This window comes from Nycticebus coucang, chromosome 15 (genome assembly GCF_027406575.1).
Source record: "Nycticebus coucang isolate mNycCou1 chromosome 15, mNycCou1.pri, whole genome shotgun sequence".
In the NCBI taxonomy this organism is placed as follows: domain Eukaryota; kingdom Metazoa; phylum Chordata; class Mammalia; order Primates; family Lorisidae; genus Nycticebus; species Nycticebus coucang.
Genome location: NC_069794.1, coordinates 4826995 through 4843617, shown reverse-complemented (window position 1 = coordinate 4843617; position 16623 = coordinate 4826995).

The following is a 16623-nucleotide window of genomic DNA, read 5'->3' as shown; positions in this document are numbered from 1 at the left end:
AAGAAGATCAGATAATTCCGTATTATTCTGTATTTCATCAGCAAATTTTTTACTGCAGCAACTTTTAAAAATCAACTTTTTTTTTTTTTTCCAATGTCTGATACGACTTGTCCAATATGGTGGCAAACAAACACTTTGAACGTGACCAGTCCAAATTGAGAAGTGCTGAAAATGTGAATGCACACTGGGTTTCAACAAACCTGGAGACCATCCCAGTAATTTTTATATTATCTGTTTGTTGACATAATGTTTCAGATATTTCCATTAAATGAGACATACTACTAAAATTAATTTCATCTTTTCTTTTTACTGTTAAAAATATAGCTATCAGAAATTTCAAATTACACATGTGACTCTCATTTGCAACTTGCCTTATATTTCTATGAGATAGTTCATCCTTCTACTTATGTTACTTAAACAAAATCAGGCATCTGCTCGAATGTGTTGGATAATCCTTATGTAAACAAGAAAAAGCCTAATTGACACCCACATAAAGTCATTTAACGACATATTGCAAGAAAAATTTTATTTGGGTGTTTTGAAAAAGAAGTTGGAATTAAATTTTTGATTAGAGAAAATTAAATCTGAATAATTTAAATTTAATTATCTTTTAAATTATTTTAATGTCTTTACAGATATCTGTCTTTACATAGCATGTATAATTATAGGCGATTACATATATAATCAAATTTTGTATCTTTTGCATGCTTTTATACTTCATTTTCCTTATCCTCATAGACCTATTTTCACCTTCTCCACCTCAGAATGTCAGCAAAATGGACAATCTACTGTGAAGTCCTTGTATTTCTCCTTGCTCAGATAACCACATTTGCATATACATATGTTTGCATGTGTTCGGACGCATATATGTGTGTATATGTGTGCATAAATGTTTGTGTACTTGTCAGGTAGCTTTGCAAAAAATGGCTTCATATCATGCATGTTTTTACGAATCTTTCACTTCGCTCAGTTCCTTGTTAACATTACTCTAAGTTAACTCGTAATATTTCAACTTACTGTTCTAAATGGCTGCAGAGAGTATTCTCAGACTATTTTAAGTCGTATGTAATGTAACATATTGGTAATACATTCAAGTGTTCCTCTATTGATGGTTAAGTAATTACTTTGTTTCTTAAGCTTTTGAGCTTCTTTTCTTCTTTTCTTTCTTTTATTCTTCCTCCCATCCCCCTTTTTTCTTCTATTACAACCAAGACTGTTGTAAACACCCTTATACACATGTGCTGATGTCATTTTGTGCTTGGACTTCTACTTCTGTGAAGATATTCCCAGGAATGATATTGCCCTCAAAAAATTTACATCTGATCCATATATGCATTCACAGGTTATAAAATGTTATTAAATAAACTGTGTTGATTTTACATTTAAGAATAGTATAATGATTTGGAGTTCAATTGTCAGAGTGAGAATACATTAATCCTGTACAAGAGAATCCTCCTTTCCAGTTTTGCCGATGTAGTCGTTGTTGGGTTATATTCTTTGCTATTGCAATTACGGTTTCTCAAGCTACTAGTGAATTGGATATTCTGTCTGGGGGGCATTTGTATTTGCTTTTCTGCAAATTGACAATATAGAGCAGCACTATTCAATAGACTTTTCAAAGACAGCAGAAATGTTCTTTTAGAATGTAGCCACTGTGACTGAGAAACTGAGTTTTTTATTTAGTTTCACTTTAATTAATTTAGATTTAAATGGCCACACATGCCCACCAGTTGTCATAGTGGGCTGTGAAAATTTAGATCATTATATAATTTTCTAGCTAAGTTTCTTTTTCTTTTTGGCTTTTCTTATCATTCTCACAGAGCACTTTCCATATTATAGAAAGTAACAAATTACCATCATTACATTTCTTTACATTGGGTCTTGGTTACTTATTATATTTGATCTTATAAAAGGAGGGGGAGTGATATTGTCACATTTCATACACAGGTGGCATTCTTCTATTTTTAAATTTTCTTAATAATTTTTGCTATGATCTAATATTTTTATAATACTTTCATCAAATAGAGTAAAAAATAATATCATGAATAGCACTTTTCTATTTTTCCTTACCCACATAGAGTGTATTTTCACACTTTGGCTGTGTTTTAATATTTTTTGACAAATGCCATAATTTTAAAAGGTCTTCTCCCATTCTATTTTCATTATTTTCAAAACAGTTCTTATTTCACACTTTATAACTTGCATCTTTTCTTTACTAAGGATTTAAACATTAATAACCTGTTAGAATTTTCTTTTATTTTACTTCACTTAATTTAATTTAATTTATTTATTTACCTTGGAGACAGTGTCTCACTCTATCACCCTGGTAGAGCTATGGCATCATAGCTCACAGCCACCTCAAACTCTTGGGCTCAAACGATACACTTGGCCTCAGCCTACCAAGTAGCTGAGACTACAGGTGCCCACTACAATGCCTGGAAAGTTTTTCTATTTTTTAGTGGAGATGGGGGTCTTGCTCTTATTCAGGCTGATCTTGAATGCCTAAGCTCAGCAGTCCACCTACCTCAAACTCTCAGAATGCTAGGATTGCAGCCATTAGCCACAGCACCTGGCCACATGTTAGGATATTAGATAAAGCAATTTAACTATAATATTCAGTATTTATTCTTTCAAATGTCTTCCAGGCAATTGTTCATTCATAAGCATCTATTGCATACCAAAAACAATCTGTGGTTTTAATTTTCTATAAATCGAACCACCATATAAGCTAGAAAGTCATGTAACAGATTGCTAGAACTAAGTTGAGGTTATATGGTTTTTTAAAAAAAATCTTCTCAAACATACCCAATCGATTAAAAATCTTTCCTGTGAGAGTATGTAACTGGAAGTATAAGAGATGAAAGCAAACCCAATTCTGATTTAATCTCTTCTTTCTAAGACACAATGAATTTACGTGTTTTAATCAGTTAAGAAAAAAATTATTTTTATTACAAAAAAAAGCAATAAAAATAGGGCAGTTGTAATTTTCTTCACACCCAGAATGTGAAATGCTTTTGCATCTGCGAATGCTTTCACATATGCTACCAAGACTGTACTTGTGCGGAAGCTATAATATTAAAATTTTTCTTTAAGGATGTTATTCACTGTTGATTTGAATGTATATTCTATTTCTACTACTTCACTAGAATAATTGTTCCTCGTTTAGAGTTAATGGATTTTGACATTTATTGCCTATCACTCTTGTACCTATAATAAAATAAACTTTCCTTTTATAAAAGTTATGCCTTCTTACTGAAGCAAATTTAGAAAACATCAAAAAAAGAAGTTAAAATTAAAAACTAAAAGGCAATAATGAAGAAAACCCATAAACAATGAAGTAAAACTCATTATCTTCAAATACAGAGATACACTTTTTATTTATTGAAATTATACAGCATAAACCATTTTAAAACTGTTTAACAAATTATTATGCAACTGATATCCCTGGCAACATAGTTCTGTTTTGCCACATGGTATTTCACACAGTGACAAGCAGAAATGTCAAGTGACCCTCCTGCTGGTGGCGTCATACCCAGGTAGTAAGTGGAGAGTCTACCCTCAACAGCAGGTCGGGGGCTGCGGGTCATTAAAGCTGAGAGCTAGAGCCACAGGACTTGCAGACAGAATCAGATAAAAGTGCTGTTAGAGAAACTGGCTATTCTGAGGCCTTTATTACTAAATCCATGATAAGAATTATTTTTAAAAATTTTTACTAGAATGAAACATAAGCTCAAAAATGTTTATGTCAAAGGCCAGTGTGTTTTAGCTTTGAGGACACACACTTATTCGGGTTACTTCAAAATCCCTTTACCTGTGTTATTATTCCTAATTTTGTTGGGTTTTTCTTTTACTTAAAAGTGGCTCTTCAAAGGCAGAGCGAGATGGGGGACTAGAGACAGCTTCTTTGCAACCAGGCGAGGGGAGATTGGGGAGAGAAGACTCCAGGCACCTCCGGCCTGTGGGTTCTACTCAGAAACATACCTTCAAGGGCACAGGGAGGTGGGAGACTTCAGGACCCCAAGAGGAAGACAAAAGCAGTGGAGAAGTGGCAAGTGTTTGGGGCCAGTGGCCATGATGGCAGCGGTGGCTGTGGTGGCAGCAGCTATAGCAGCAGTGAGTTTGCAGACTAGGCAGACTGGGCAGGCCTTCCCTGAGGTATTTTTTTGGTTTTTATTTATTTTTTTGGTTTTGGGCACTTGGTTCAAAGGCCTTGGGAGCTCTTGGGCGAGTGAGCAACTGACTTTGAATAGAGCCCAGAGGACAGGACTAAGCCACTGGGGCAGAGCAGAGCTTTCTTGGCCAGGGGCAGTTATTGTGGGAAGGCTGTCTTATACTCGGACCTCAGGGTCCTAGAGCAAGGCCAGTTCTGACATACCGGATAAGTGGGCAGGCACTTCTGGAGAGATCAGAGCAACACATGCTTTCCTGCGAAAACCACTGCTTAGCCAAGGAACATGGTTTGGAAAGGTCGTGGCGTGTCTATTAAGAGAGCTGAGGAGAGATTCAGACTCTGAACCCTGTAGGGTTTGAGGGCAAAGAAGTCAGAAACTTCCACTCTCCATCTCATACGGCTGTATTAGCATCGTGAGTAGCATCTCATACCCCAGAAGACCGACTGTTGCCCAGGCAATATTCAGCAAGATATATATAGTTTTTTTCTTTAAAAATTTTTTTTTTCAATGTTTCGCCCTGAGATTTTTCTTTGTTTTTCTCATGTAAATATGATTTTTCACTGGTGCCTTCTTTAATAATAAGGGCTTCATTTTTGCTAGTTTTTTGACCCCTGTTATTTGTTTTTTCCCCAATTTTATCCTTTAAGGTTTTTGTTTGTTTTGGTTTGATTTATAGTTTGCAACGACAACAAAAATAAACAAATGGGACTTAATTAAACTGAAAAACTTCTGTACAACTAAGGAGACAACAACCAAAGTAAATAGACAACCTACAAAATGGGAAAGGATATTTTCATATTTTGAATGAGACAAAAGATTGATAAGTAGGATCTACAGAGAACTCAAATTAATCAACATGAAAAAAGCCAACAATCCCTTATTTCAATGGGCAAGAGAGATGAATAAAACCTTCTCTAAAGAACACCTTAATTCCAGTACTTGGGAAGCTGAGGAGGGTGAATTGCCTCAGTTCACAGGACACAATTACCAGAGGGACTTTACCTAACAACTGCAATCGGTGTAACCTAATTCTTTGTACCCTCAATGAATCCCAAACAATAAAAAAAAAAAAAAAAAAAAGTGGCTCTTCAAATTATATAAGCCTCAGGCTCTATAAAACTTGAATCCACCTCTGGTACCAATTAAATGTTTTTACAAACTTCTTGTCCTTAAAATCTAATGCATTCAATCAAAAGTATCTTGCAAAGTGAGACAATAGTAGTCTTCTCTAAAACATCATAAAATGGATAAACTTTTGTAGAAGGTTATTTTGTTGTATAAAACCAATAATTCATTTAAATGTGTTACAGTGAACCCCTGTAAATTGACCACCCAAGGGACTGTAACAAACTGGTCAACACACAGAGTCCGTCACCATAAGGAACTAGTCCCACTGCACTGAAATGTACACCTGGTGCATGTCTGGTCTGTGATAATAGGGTCAACTCAAGGAGGTGGTCAGTGCAGGGGGGTGGTCAGCTGTGGAGGTTCTACTGTATTTGGCTTTGCCATCTACTTTGCTCCTTTTTGCTTAAAATTTCCCCTAAGAAGAAGACATTTAATGATGAAATATGTAAAGCATTTCATTTAGTGTTCACATCCTGTTTTTGTACTCATTTTTTATTCATTTGTGAATTATGGCCATCTATGTTATATGAAATACAATGAAATACAATGCTAGACACTGCTTATGACTTGATTACTAGACTTAAGGAATCAGGGATAAGAAAATACTGTTATTTTTTTTTTTTAATCTATATTGTACCTGTATAGAGCCACTGAATTCCTTCATTAGTAATTCTTTTCGTGCTTATAGATGAGGTCTTCCTGGGTTGCCCAGGCTGGAGTCCAGTGGCCTCATCACAGCTCACTGTCACATCAACCCCCGGAACTCAGGTAGTCCTCTTTTCTCAGCCTTCCGAGTAGCTGAGATTACAGATGCATGCCAACTATTTTTTATTTTTATTTTTTTTTAGAGATGGAGTCTTGCTATGTGGCCTAGGTTGGTTTTGAACTTTCAGGGTCAAGTGATCCTCCTGCCTTTGCCTGGCAAAGTGCTGTAATTACAGGCATAAACCAGCATACCTGGACTGTTTAGTCATTCTCATAAGCCTTCACTAACTTTTTTTCCCTCCCTGACTCTGAGTTCATTCTTTGGAATGAATAAATCATATTATATTTTTCTGTAATTTACAACTACTTTTCTACATAATCATGACAGAAGTTGGAAAAATAATTTGAAGTAAAGGTTTATTTGGGGCTGCTAGAAATGGCTGTTTTATGCCTTCATTCATTTATCTACTCAATAAATAAGCGAGATACTGTAATGTTTAAGAACTTGGGCGCTAAAGTTGCATTGGGTCAAAATCCTAGCTTTATTGGATTGGATCCTAGATTTATTGGATCCTAACTTAACATTTGACCCAAGGCAAGTTAACATCTCTAAGTTGCAATATCTACAAAATAACACAGATGTGTGTGTAGCACTGTAAATAAAATACATTTATGTTTTTACACAGTTATGGTTTTCTACACAAATTTTACTGAAACTTGGGATCTGAGCTGAACAGCATCCTTGGAAGGTAACTTACAACAATAAAGAGAATGAAAACTACACAGAGATTCACCTAACTCTTGATTTAAACATTGGCATTTCGAGGGCGGTGGAGAGCAGGGGGAAGCCCAGACTCCGTGGAGACATCTCTGAGTTGTGATACTGAGGACACAGGACTTGGTATGTTTCCAGAACTAACCCTCTCATAGGGAGGAGGAGGGAGAGTTGCTTTACTCCCCATCATAAACAGAGGAAATTTATTTCTCTCCATTCCTGAACCACAATGCCGTCTTTGTATGTGTGAGATATTTGACCTGGCTCTCATCTCAGTGGCCCAGGGATCAGAATAGAGCCAAAGGAAAACCACATTGTTGATATTTGTGGTAAGATAAGTAATAAGAAATCTGTCTCTTATCCAAAAAATCTGAGGGGTATGTTTAGGACAGAAGTAATCCAGATGAATATTTAAAATTTTAATGATTTGTGGTGGAGATTAAATATTTTGATACCTGGCAATGTATTTCACAAGTGGTACATACTAAGCATTCCGTCTTCACTGCTATCACACTGGTTTATTTTAAACTCTTCTGAGTGAGTTAACTCAGCCCCCAGGTGCTATGTCATAGTATAACTTATAGGAAACTGAAAAAAGGCAGGATTGTTAAAAGTGGTCTATACATTTTACATCATTTCAGAACAAAACATTCAGAAGGACCCGCAGGAATAAAAGTCTGTATTTCATTGATTTAGAGAGGTGTTTCTGCCCTCTCATGCTCACGAGCCTGGGCCTTTCTCTGTGAGGCTGTAACACGGGTCATTTGATCTGCAGTTTCAGTATTTGCATTCCTGGAAACCTTGGGAGCCGGTTAACTGCATTTCAAACCTTCACAATGCAGTCGTTTCTATCAGTAACGTATGCCAGCACTAATAATGCTGCGTTTCCTTAGGATGTAGCTCAAATCATTAAAGTACAAAGAGAAAATATGGGACACTCATGCACAGCTGTTGTTTAAACAGAGAAAAGAATCACATTAGCAATCAGAAGATTTTAACATCTAAAAATGGTTCCCTGATAAATTTAAACACTTCTTTAAATACTCTATGCCTTTGAAAGTGATAAAAAGATAACTTAAAATGAACAAGTCAAAGAATGTGTGGTCTGAATATAGACAATCACAGGGGCACCAGAAAAATCCTGTTTTATTTGTAAATAAAATATTCAGTAAGTTTTAACTGGAACACGTGAAGTGAAATATGTACATAAAACTCAGTCTGCAGTTTTACAACTGAATTTCTAAATGTAATCTTAGTCATCTGAGAAGTAACATTTTTTTCCCTCAGTGACTGAATCTCAGCTGGTGGTGGGGCAGTCCCCAAAGCTAGGGCAAGACAGAGGCAGAAGTGAAGAGTTTCTTGCCCTGATGTCTGTCACAGGGCCCAGCTGGCATCTGTGGAGGGGCCCATCGGCTGCTTCCAGGCTTTGGCCATTTGCCATGCAGGTGCCGCCTATGTGACCCATTCTGCTTTTGAAGAGAGTGAACGATTTAACAGCTCTGTGCCACTCTGCAACCAGGGAGTTCTGTCCATCTTTCTTTGACTCTTACTTTTTTCAGTTCTACTGAAACTATGAGAATTATTGTATCGCTCCTATATACCCCTGGAATAAGGACCAGTGTGACAGGTGTCAGGTCCACCCTTCCAAGTTTAACCTCCTGGCATTCCCTGTGAACTAGTCACCTCCCCAGGACTCAATGTGGGGCATTAGACACACACCCTCTGTTATTATACCCCACGAACCTGCTTGCTGTTCCAGCTCTCCCTTCCCCATCCCATCTCAGGACTCGCTTCCTCATAACTCCCCCGGCTCTGTGCCGTCCCCGCTGGCTGCTGATTCTCTCTCTTCCATCAGCCCAGAGAACACGGAATGGGTTAGGGATAGGGTCGTGAAGAAAATTTACACATACCGTCTCACAGTTATGTATAGACTACCTTTTTTTTTCTCTTATTTCAAACGTTTCTCCAGAAACATAATATGGTACACTATCTGGCTGAATGCTTAAAGAGTCAAGCAGTAGAAAGAAATGTCACAGAGAATCATGACATGACAGAGATTAGGCATGACCCAATAAATCTCAGCATGCTGCCTCGTGCAGTCTCAGCCTTCCGGATATGACACAGAAAGGTGACTGACACTTTAGGGTTCAGTTTGTTAAACAAGGAAAATAGGGCCCCATATTTTAAAGAAGAGTTAAATAAATATTTCATATACTATGTAAGATATATTTCCAAATAACTATCTCAATACCCAATTAAAGTAATAATACTAATCATTAATAATCAACAATTAATTATAATAGTGTATCAGTGTTGATTAATTGTGACACGTGAATTATAATAATGAAAGATGGTAATAATGGGGGCAAGACATGATTGCAAGAGGGACTTTACCTAACAATTGCAATCAGTGTAACCTGGCTTATTGTACCCTCAATGAATCCCCAACAATAAAAAAAAATAGCTAGAAATTGGGCATGCAATATATGAAAACTCAGAGTACTATATTTGCAACTTTTCTGTAAGTCTAAAACTATTCTAAAATTTGAAAAAAAAGGCTTTGAACTTTTATGTTCAAGCAACAAAGTGAAGTTGCATTTAAGTAAGAATGATTTATTCAAATTCAAAGTGTATATACTGTGTACCAGATAGTACGCAAACTAATACTTTTTCATAATTTTGTTAGTGGTGAGGAATAAGTCCATCACTAGATAAGAGCTGGATTTTCAGGTAGACTTATGTTGGGATTTGAAATCACAATTATAGTTCCTATTGGTCAGCAGGTGGTGTCTCTTTGTAGTTCATTCCACTCATATTATAGGTAAAAATTCCATTACCTTATTTCATTTATATTAATCTATACAATCCTTTTTATTTTTTCATATGTGTTATAGTACCAGGACTTTTAAAAACAAACAGCAGTTGAAAGAACTATTCCTTACATAAAAACTGAGCCTCTCAAGTTATGTGTCAAATTTCAGTTGCCTATTGTCAGGCCTGGACCCAAGGGACTCTTCCCTGAAGCCTCCACTAGTTCTTCTATGATGTTTTCCCAGAAAGCTTTCACTTACTTCCCCTGTCAGCTAGAGATATTTGAGTTTCAGATTTGTGAATTAAACATAACTGATCTTTCTTTTTTGAAATGGTAAAAAACTGTGCTAAATAACCTTCCATGTTACCCTGAGTGGACTTTAACAGGGTCAAGTGCTGGGGGTGGGGGATGTTAATTATAAATTTGGTAAAATGCCATTCATTTTAGAATCTTTAATTTACTTCAGTTGATGGTGGGGTTTTCCCCTAATTAAATAAATGCATTAAAAAGTAGATATTTTAAAATGTATTGTCAGAGTTTTGTTCTTTAGGGAAAGCTAAAAATAAAATAAATTATCTGTTCCCAACCTCTGGTTTTACTAATGAAAATGAATCTATTTCCTGGTTTATCATAGTTTTATTTTCTTCTGTTCTGAATATTATTGTTTGTTTATCTATTAATTTTCTTAGGAAAATAAGTAATGAATTCAACTTTGTTATTATTTTAAATAATTAACCAGAAATGTTACCATCTACCTTGCCTGAAGGGATCTATTGATGTGGCAAACAGAGAACTTCACACATTGCAATTTCTCTTGTTAGCCTCACAGTATTTGTATATTCCAGACAGTTATTTGCAGGCAGTATTTTGTGATGACAGAATCTTGGGTTGTTTAGAAAGGACTGGCCTGTCCAGCGCCGGCTGACACTAATGAAAGAAAAGAAAGACGCAAAGAGGGTGGGACAAAGTACGAAAAAATAAACTTTAGAAATAGTGGCTAGAGATCTGATGTTTCTTCTGCTACAAAGCCGAAAGCTTAAAGAGAATTTACCACGGGCATGGAGGCTCACACCTGTAATCCTAGCACTCTGGGAGGCCCGGGCAGGTGGATTGCTGAGGTCAGGAGTTTGAATCCAATCTGAGCAAGAGCAAGTCCCTGTCTTGAAAGAAAGAAAGAAAGAAAAAGAAAAGAATTTACCAAGATTTCCATCTCTAGTCAAGATAGAATAACAGTTTTCATTAACCTGGAGCCACAGGAAACAAACTAAAGAAGTCCTCTGTTTCCCTGAGATTTCTGTTGGAGAGTTCTAGGCAGCCGTGTAGAAAGGGGAAGCCCAGCTGACACGCTGACTCACGGAGCTGGAACTGAGGCCAAGGAGACCAAGGTGTCTAGTTTTACAGTAAAGAATGTGGGAAAGAAAGAGCTAAATAGAGACAGAGCCCCCCAGAGACGTGCAGAGGGTCCCCCGAGATGCACCTGATGAGTGCATGTACGTGAGAAGAGGGCAGGTGGCCGAGGGACAAACCGTCAGGACCGCGTGTGGCAGCAGTGTCCACCCTCATGCAGGGCCCTCATAGTGCCTGTTCCCACCGGCCAGACCAGAAACTCCTAGAGCTCATGGGACACTGGGAGAGCATGCAGAAAGGTCTTGCCTCAGAAATGGAGAAAAATTGACCTTGTACTCAGCACTGTCCTGTCCCTCCCTGACAGACACAAGAGACCATCACTACCTGGGCACACAGTGAGCACAGTGGCTCACAATTGCACTCCCTCCTCTATAGGAGACCGGCGCCAGGGATCACTCAAGGCCAGGAGTTCAACCTGGGCCACATAGTAGCCTGTCTCTATAAAAATATCTGGCATGATGGCCCATACCTTGTAGTCCCAACTACTCAGGAGGTTGAAACAGGAGGATCACTTGCGTCCAGGAGCCCGGGAGTTCTAGGTTACAAAGAGCTAGAATTTCTCTGCACTCCAGCCTGGGTGACAGAGCACAGGTATGTTTCTAAAAAAAAAAAGAAAAAGGAGTATCTGAAAGGATAAAACTCTCTACAAGAACTTAACTATGTCCAAGAACACAACTCAATAATATTTATAGAAACATAAAACTATCTAGTACTGAATAAAGTCAAACACACACCATCTGGGATCCAATAAAAACTCACCAGGCTTGCAGAGCAGCAGGAAAATATGGCCCACGATGGAAAGAGAAACTTTCAATGGATAGTCGTACAAATCACCAGTCAGTAAGACGGATTCCACATGTCGCAAAGTGCAGGAAGAAAACATATGAAAAGAACAAAACCAAATTTCTACAAGCTATAGTGTGTGAGATGTAAAGGGCAGATTAGACACTGTAAACAAACAGATTAAAGAACTTAATAGCTATTGAAACTATCCAGAATGATATACAGAGAGAAAAGATAATTTTGTTTACCATTTTAATCATTTTTAAGCAGACAGTTGAGTGATAAAATATTATGGTGAGATATGAAATCTCTGCAACCTAGGGAGAGCACATAAAAGGTTATCAAAAATTTTTATTACTCATTGTTAAGAACATAAAGCTCAGCTCATAATTTTAACTAAGGAAAAGCTACCTCCTGGTTTCTCGTTAGTAAAATAACGTGTTAGCAAAGTTTCACAAATATATTATTTCTTTTTTCCTTTTAGAGACAGAGTCTCACTTTATCACCCTTGGTAGAGGACCATGGTATCATGACTCACAGCAACCTCCAACTCCTGGGTTTAGGCAATTCTCTTGCCTCAGCCTCCTGAGCAGCTGGGACTACAGGCGCCCACCACAATGCCCGGCTATTTTTATTTTGTTGCAGTTTGGCCGGGGCTGGGTTCGAACCCACCACCCTTGGTATATGGGGCCGGTGCCCTACCCACTGAGCCACAGGCACTGCCCAGAAACAAACATATTATTTCTTATGTATAACCGAGCCAACTGTAGCAAAATGTTAACACGTTTCATTTCTTCTTTTCAGACTCATCGTTTGCAGTTATTATAATTGAAAGCAAGTGAACATTTCCTTCCCGTATACCTTCCACAACTGTTTCTATCCATTCCGTCTGTCACTGCGTTGTTTTATTCAGGGAATACCAAACCTTATGACAAAAGTACTCTTTTATTTCTCGTTTGATCAAAACTTACTTTAGTAGATTGTGTACACAGCTACGTGTCTTTGTCACTGTAATTCCTAATATAATCTCAACCATCAATATTAATTATAACTTTTAACCAAAGTAATTCATTTATATTTCACAAAATATAACTCATAGTTAAAAACCTGAGAACTGCCTGTAATAAACAAATATTTTACAAACTAGCAAAAGACTTATGCCTCTTATTAAGCAACCCTCCTCTTTCCTATCTGTCACATTTACACAATGTTTAGTGACATGATTCAAACCAAGGGCCCCTCTTCACTCAAGAAAAAAAGTGCTGAGCCCAAACTGCCCGGGATTAGCACTTCCCAAGAAACATGGCTGACTTTGCTCCCTCAGGGGAGCCCAATGGGCTTCTTGGTTAAAATTCTAAAAATTCTCACGAGTAATTTTCAAATATACTTTGAAATGACACTTATAAAAATATGATGATATAATAGACTATTAATAGGAGCAAAAAAACAAGATGAATATATCTCATATCAAGCATTTATTCCACTGATTAATGATGGGAACTAGCAAGACCCTGTAACTAGTTCAAAAAGCAGTTTAGAAGCTAGGAGTAAATAGGCAATGATAGGAAAAGATCATTGCCACAAACACAAAACCGATTAATGCCCCAGAAGGTGGCTTACATAACTTTCAAGGTTATTTTGGGAAAGAAACCATTTGCATCACTACTAGACAAAAATCTACATGGTAACATGTGACTTTACTTAGTCTAGAACCCTTAATCAATAATACACAGGCAGTCGGCTGTGCACCTGCTCCTGACCTCAGCTCTACTCCATGTGACATTAGAAGGATGTACCATCTGTATTTTTGCCAAATTTACACACTTCACACAATTTTTAAGCATATTCGTGCTACTGTCCCAGCAGCCGCCCAATTTTACTTTCTTTGGAACCCTAACAGAATTTCTAAATATCTAACTAGTAGGATCAGAAGATGCCTCAAGCTGGACTCACCCCACCTCCTTCCCAGACCTCTCCCCATCCGCACCTACATACGGACATCTGCACCTTCCCTTCCAGGGAAACGTGTCCTAGTTAAGATAGGCGCTGGATGGAGATGAGCTCAAGTCCTAGACTCTCTATCAAGTAATCTTAGGATCTCTGGAAAATTATTTTACTCTCTACATTTCAATCTCCTTCTTTTCAACACAAAGACAACAGTCTCCATAGAGGTTGTGTGAGCGCGAAGTGCTCAATTGCCAATCTCTCCACATGGCGGGCTCTGTCCCCAGTTTCTGCGGGGCTCACCCCCCATTGGTCCATCTCTAGCCACATCATTTCTTGGATATGTTAGATAAATCCTGCCCAATAGGATTTGCTGAGATGATGGATTCTTCTATATCTGTGCTGGCCAATACAGTAGCCACTAAGCGATTTTTCCAAATTTTGTTGAATTTTAATTAACTTAGATTTAAATAGCCACAGGTGGTTACTGGATAACACATTGTACAGGGTGAGTTTGGAGAGGATAGTGATTAAGAACAAGAGAGTGTAATGGCTTAAAATGAATCATTAATGTGTAAAGTTCACAGTTAAATAATTGAGATAGAAAATAAAAAACCCTGCATCAGATCACCTGATATATACAGTTCAAGATGTAGACTGTGAGATCATTTTGACTTTTTTTTTTTTTTTTTGCAGTTTTTGGCCGGGGCTGGGCTTGAACCCACCACCTCCGGCATATGGGGCCGGCGCCTTCCTCCTTTGAGCCACAGGCGCAGCCCTCATTTTGACTTATTGAATGGGGAGGAAGCTTTTAAACCCAGTTCTAAAGCTGGAGAGTGGGCACTCCTGATTCCCAGTATTTTAGTGAATTCAATATTAAAAAAACAAACAAAAAAACTTGTGCATATTTATGATTTTCTCCCTTTTTTTAGTTCCTTTGCCTGACAGCCTTTTAAAAAACATTTAGTCCCAAAATAACTCAAATCAATTCTTTGGTCTTTTTATGTTTGTTTTGACAGGGGGCTGAGGCTGTTCCATCCAGTACTACTTCACTGGAATCTGTTAACTGTTCAACTAAAATATTAAATTTACAGGAGGTAATAATTAAACATAAAAAAGAACCTACTTCAAAGTACAACAGACAAAATCTTGATTTTCAGAAGCAGATTTAATTTCAAGTATTTTGTTTGTTTCCCCCCATAGAACATTCAGATGTGAGGCCAAATACTTTAATTCCTGATTCGGGTATAAGACCACTGACCATGTGTGCGGGATGGTTATTGGGTCAATTTACCCAATTTGTAAAGTGTAGATTTAAAATTCAGTTTATTTCACATGTTTACATATGGAAGTAGATGATGAAAGTTCATATTATCAAAATTTGAAACCTTCGGGAAACGTACTTCAGCAGTATTTGCACAAATCTAAGAGCCTTGATAAAATAAAATAAAAAACGTTCAGTTGTCTGTCATTTGGGAAATTTGACATCGAGTAGATACAGCCGAAACTGTTTTTCTTTAAAGTGGTGCCATGTGGGTTTCCTCATTTTCCTGTCTAACAAGACAGAGCTCACCAGGCCTGAGACCGTGCTGGGGATACTGCAAAGGACAAAATAGCATTATTCTCACTTCCATTTAATACACTTCTTTGTTACTTAGAAAAATTACTTGCAATTTCTTGGCTTGTTGGTTAGAAAAGAAAAAAAGTCCTGCCAGTTGCAGTCACTCAAGGCTGGAATCCCAGGACTCTGGGAGGCTGAGGCAGGAGGAGCCCTTGACGTCAGGAGTTTGAGACCACCCTGAGAAAGAGCTAGACCCCATCTCTACAAAAAAAAAAAAAATTAGTTGGGCATTTTAGCCGATGCCTATAATCTCAGCTACTTGGGAGGCTTGAGCCCAAGAGTTTGAGGTTGCAATGAGCTATGAGGATGTGATGACGCCATGGTGCTCTAGCCTGCCCAACACAGTGAGACTCTGTCACAAGAAAAAAAAGGAAAAAAATAAATGATAATGATAAGTAATATATCTTATTATGCACAGCATTTTAAACAAATAATATTCATTCTCTGTCAAGAGAGATGGTTATATGTAATGCTTATAGGCACAAGCCTTGAAAACCCACAAACTGATTTCCAACACACATCTTTAGGGGCTTAGTCTTTAAGCCATTACTCAGGCAACAATTTGTCATTACAAGAATAATTATTGAGAAATCCATGAAAGTTCATGAAATTCTAATACATGCAGAAACAAGAACAAGCATTAAGGTAAAAACACTAACTTCTCTGAGACTTAGACACTGACAGAGGGCTGCAGAGAGAAGGGGAAATAAAACCAACCGTGTATATGACTCCACTCTCACATTCGTAACACTTTCCACTTCAGGTTTTGCATGAGTCATCCAGAGCAATGCTGCATCTCTTTGATATAGAGAGAACAGGACTCAGAGGGGACCCCAATGTTGTGTTCACCCTGCTGCTCTTAGCTGGAGCAGGTGATCCAAGGAGAGAGAACAGGACTCAGAGTGGACCCCAATGTTGTGTTAACTGCCGATCTTAGCTGGTAACACCTGTCAGCCCAGGACAGCAACTCTCAGGAAGCCTGCAAGGTATAGTGCGTTGGTGCTGAGGACTGAGTCCTTGGCAAAGGCTGCCTCACGTGACCTGGGATAACTGGCAAAAGGAGGCTTTTGGTGACAAAGCTCTCCACTTAAGGCAGTGGTTCTCAACCTTCCTGATGCCGCCATGTATTTTCATTGTTACAAAGGGGTCGTGACCCACAGGTTGAGAATCGCTGAAAGGGGATGAACTACCTACCTTTGCACATGGGGTAAGTTATTTTTCTTCTTGCTGATACATCTCTAATCTCATTTCCAGACTCTTGTTGATTTAATTTTCT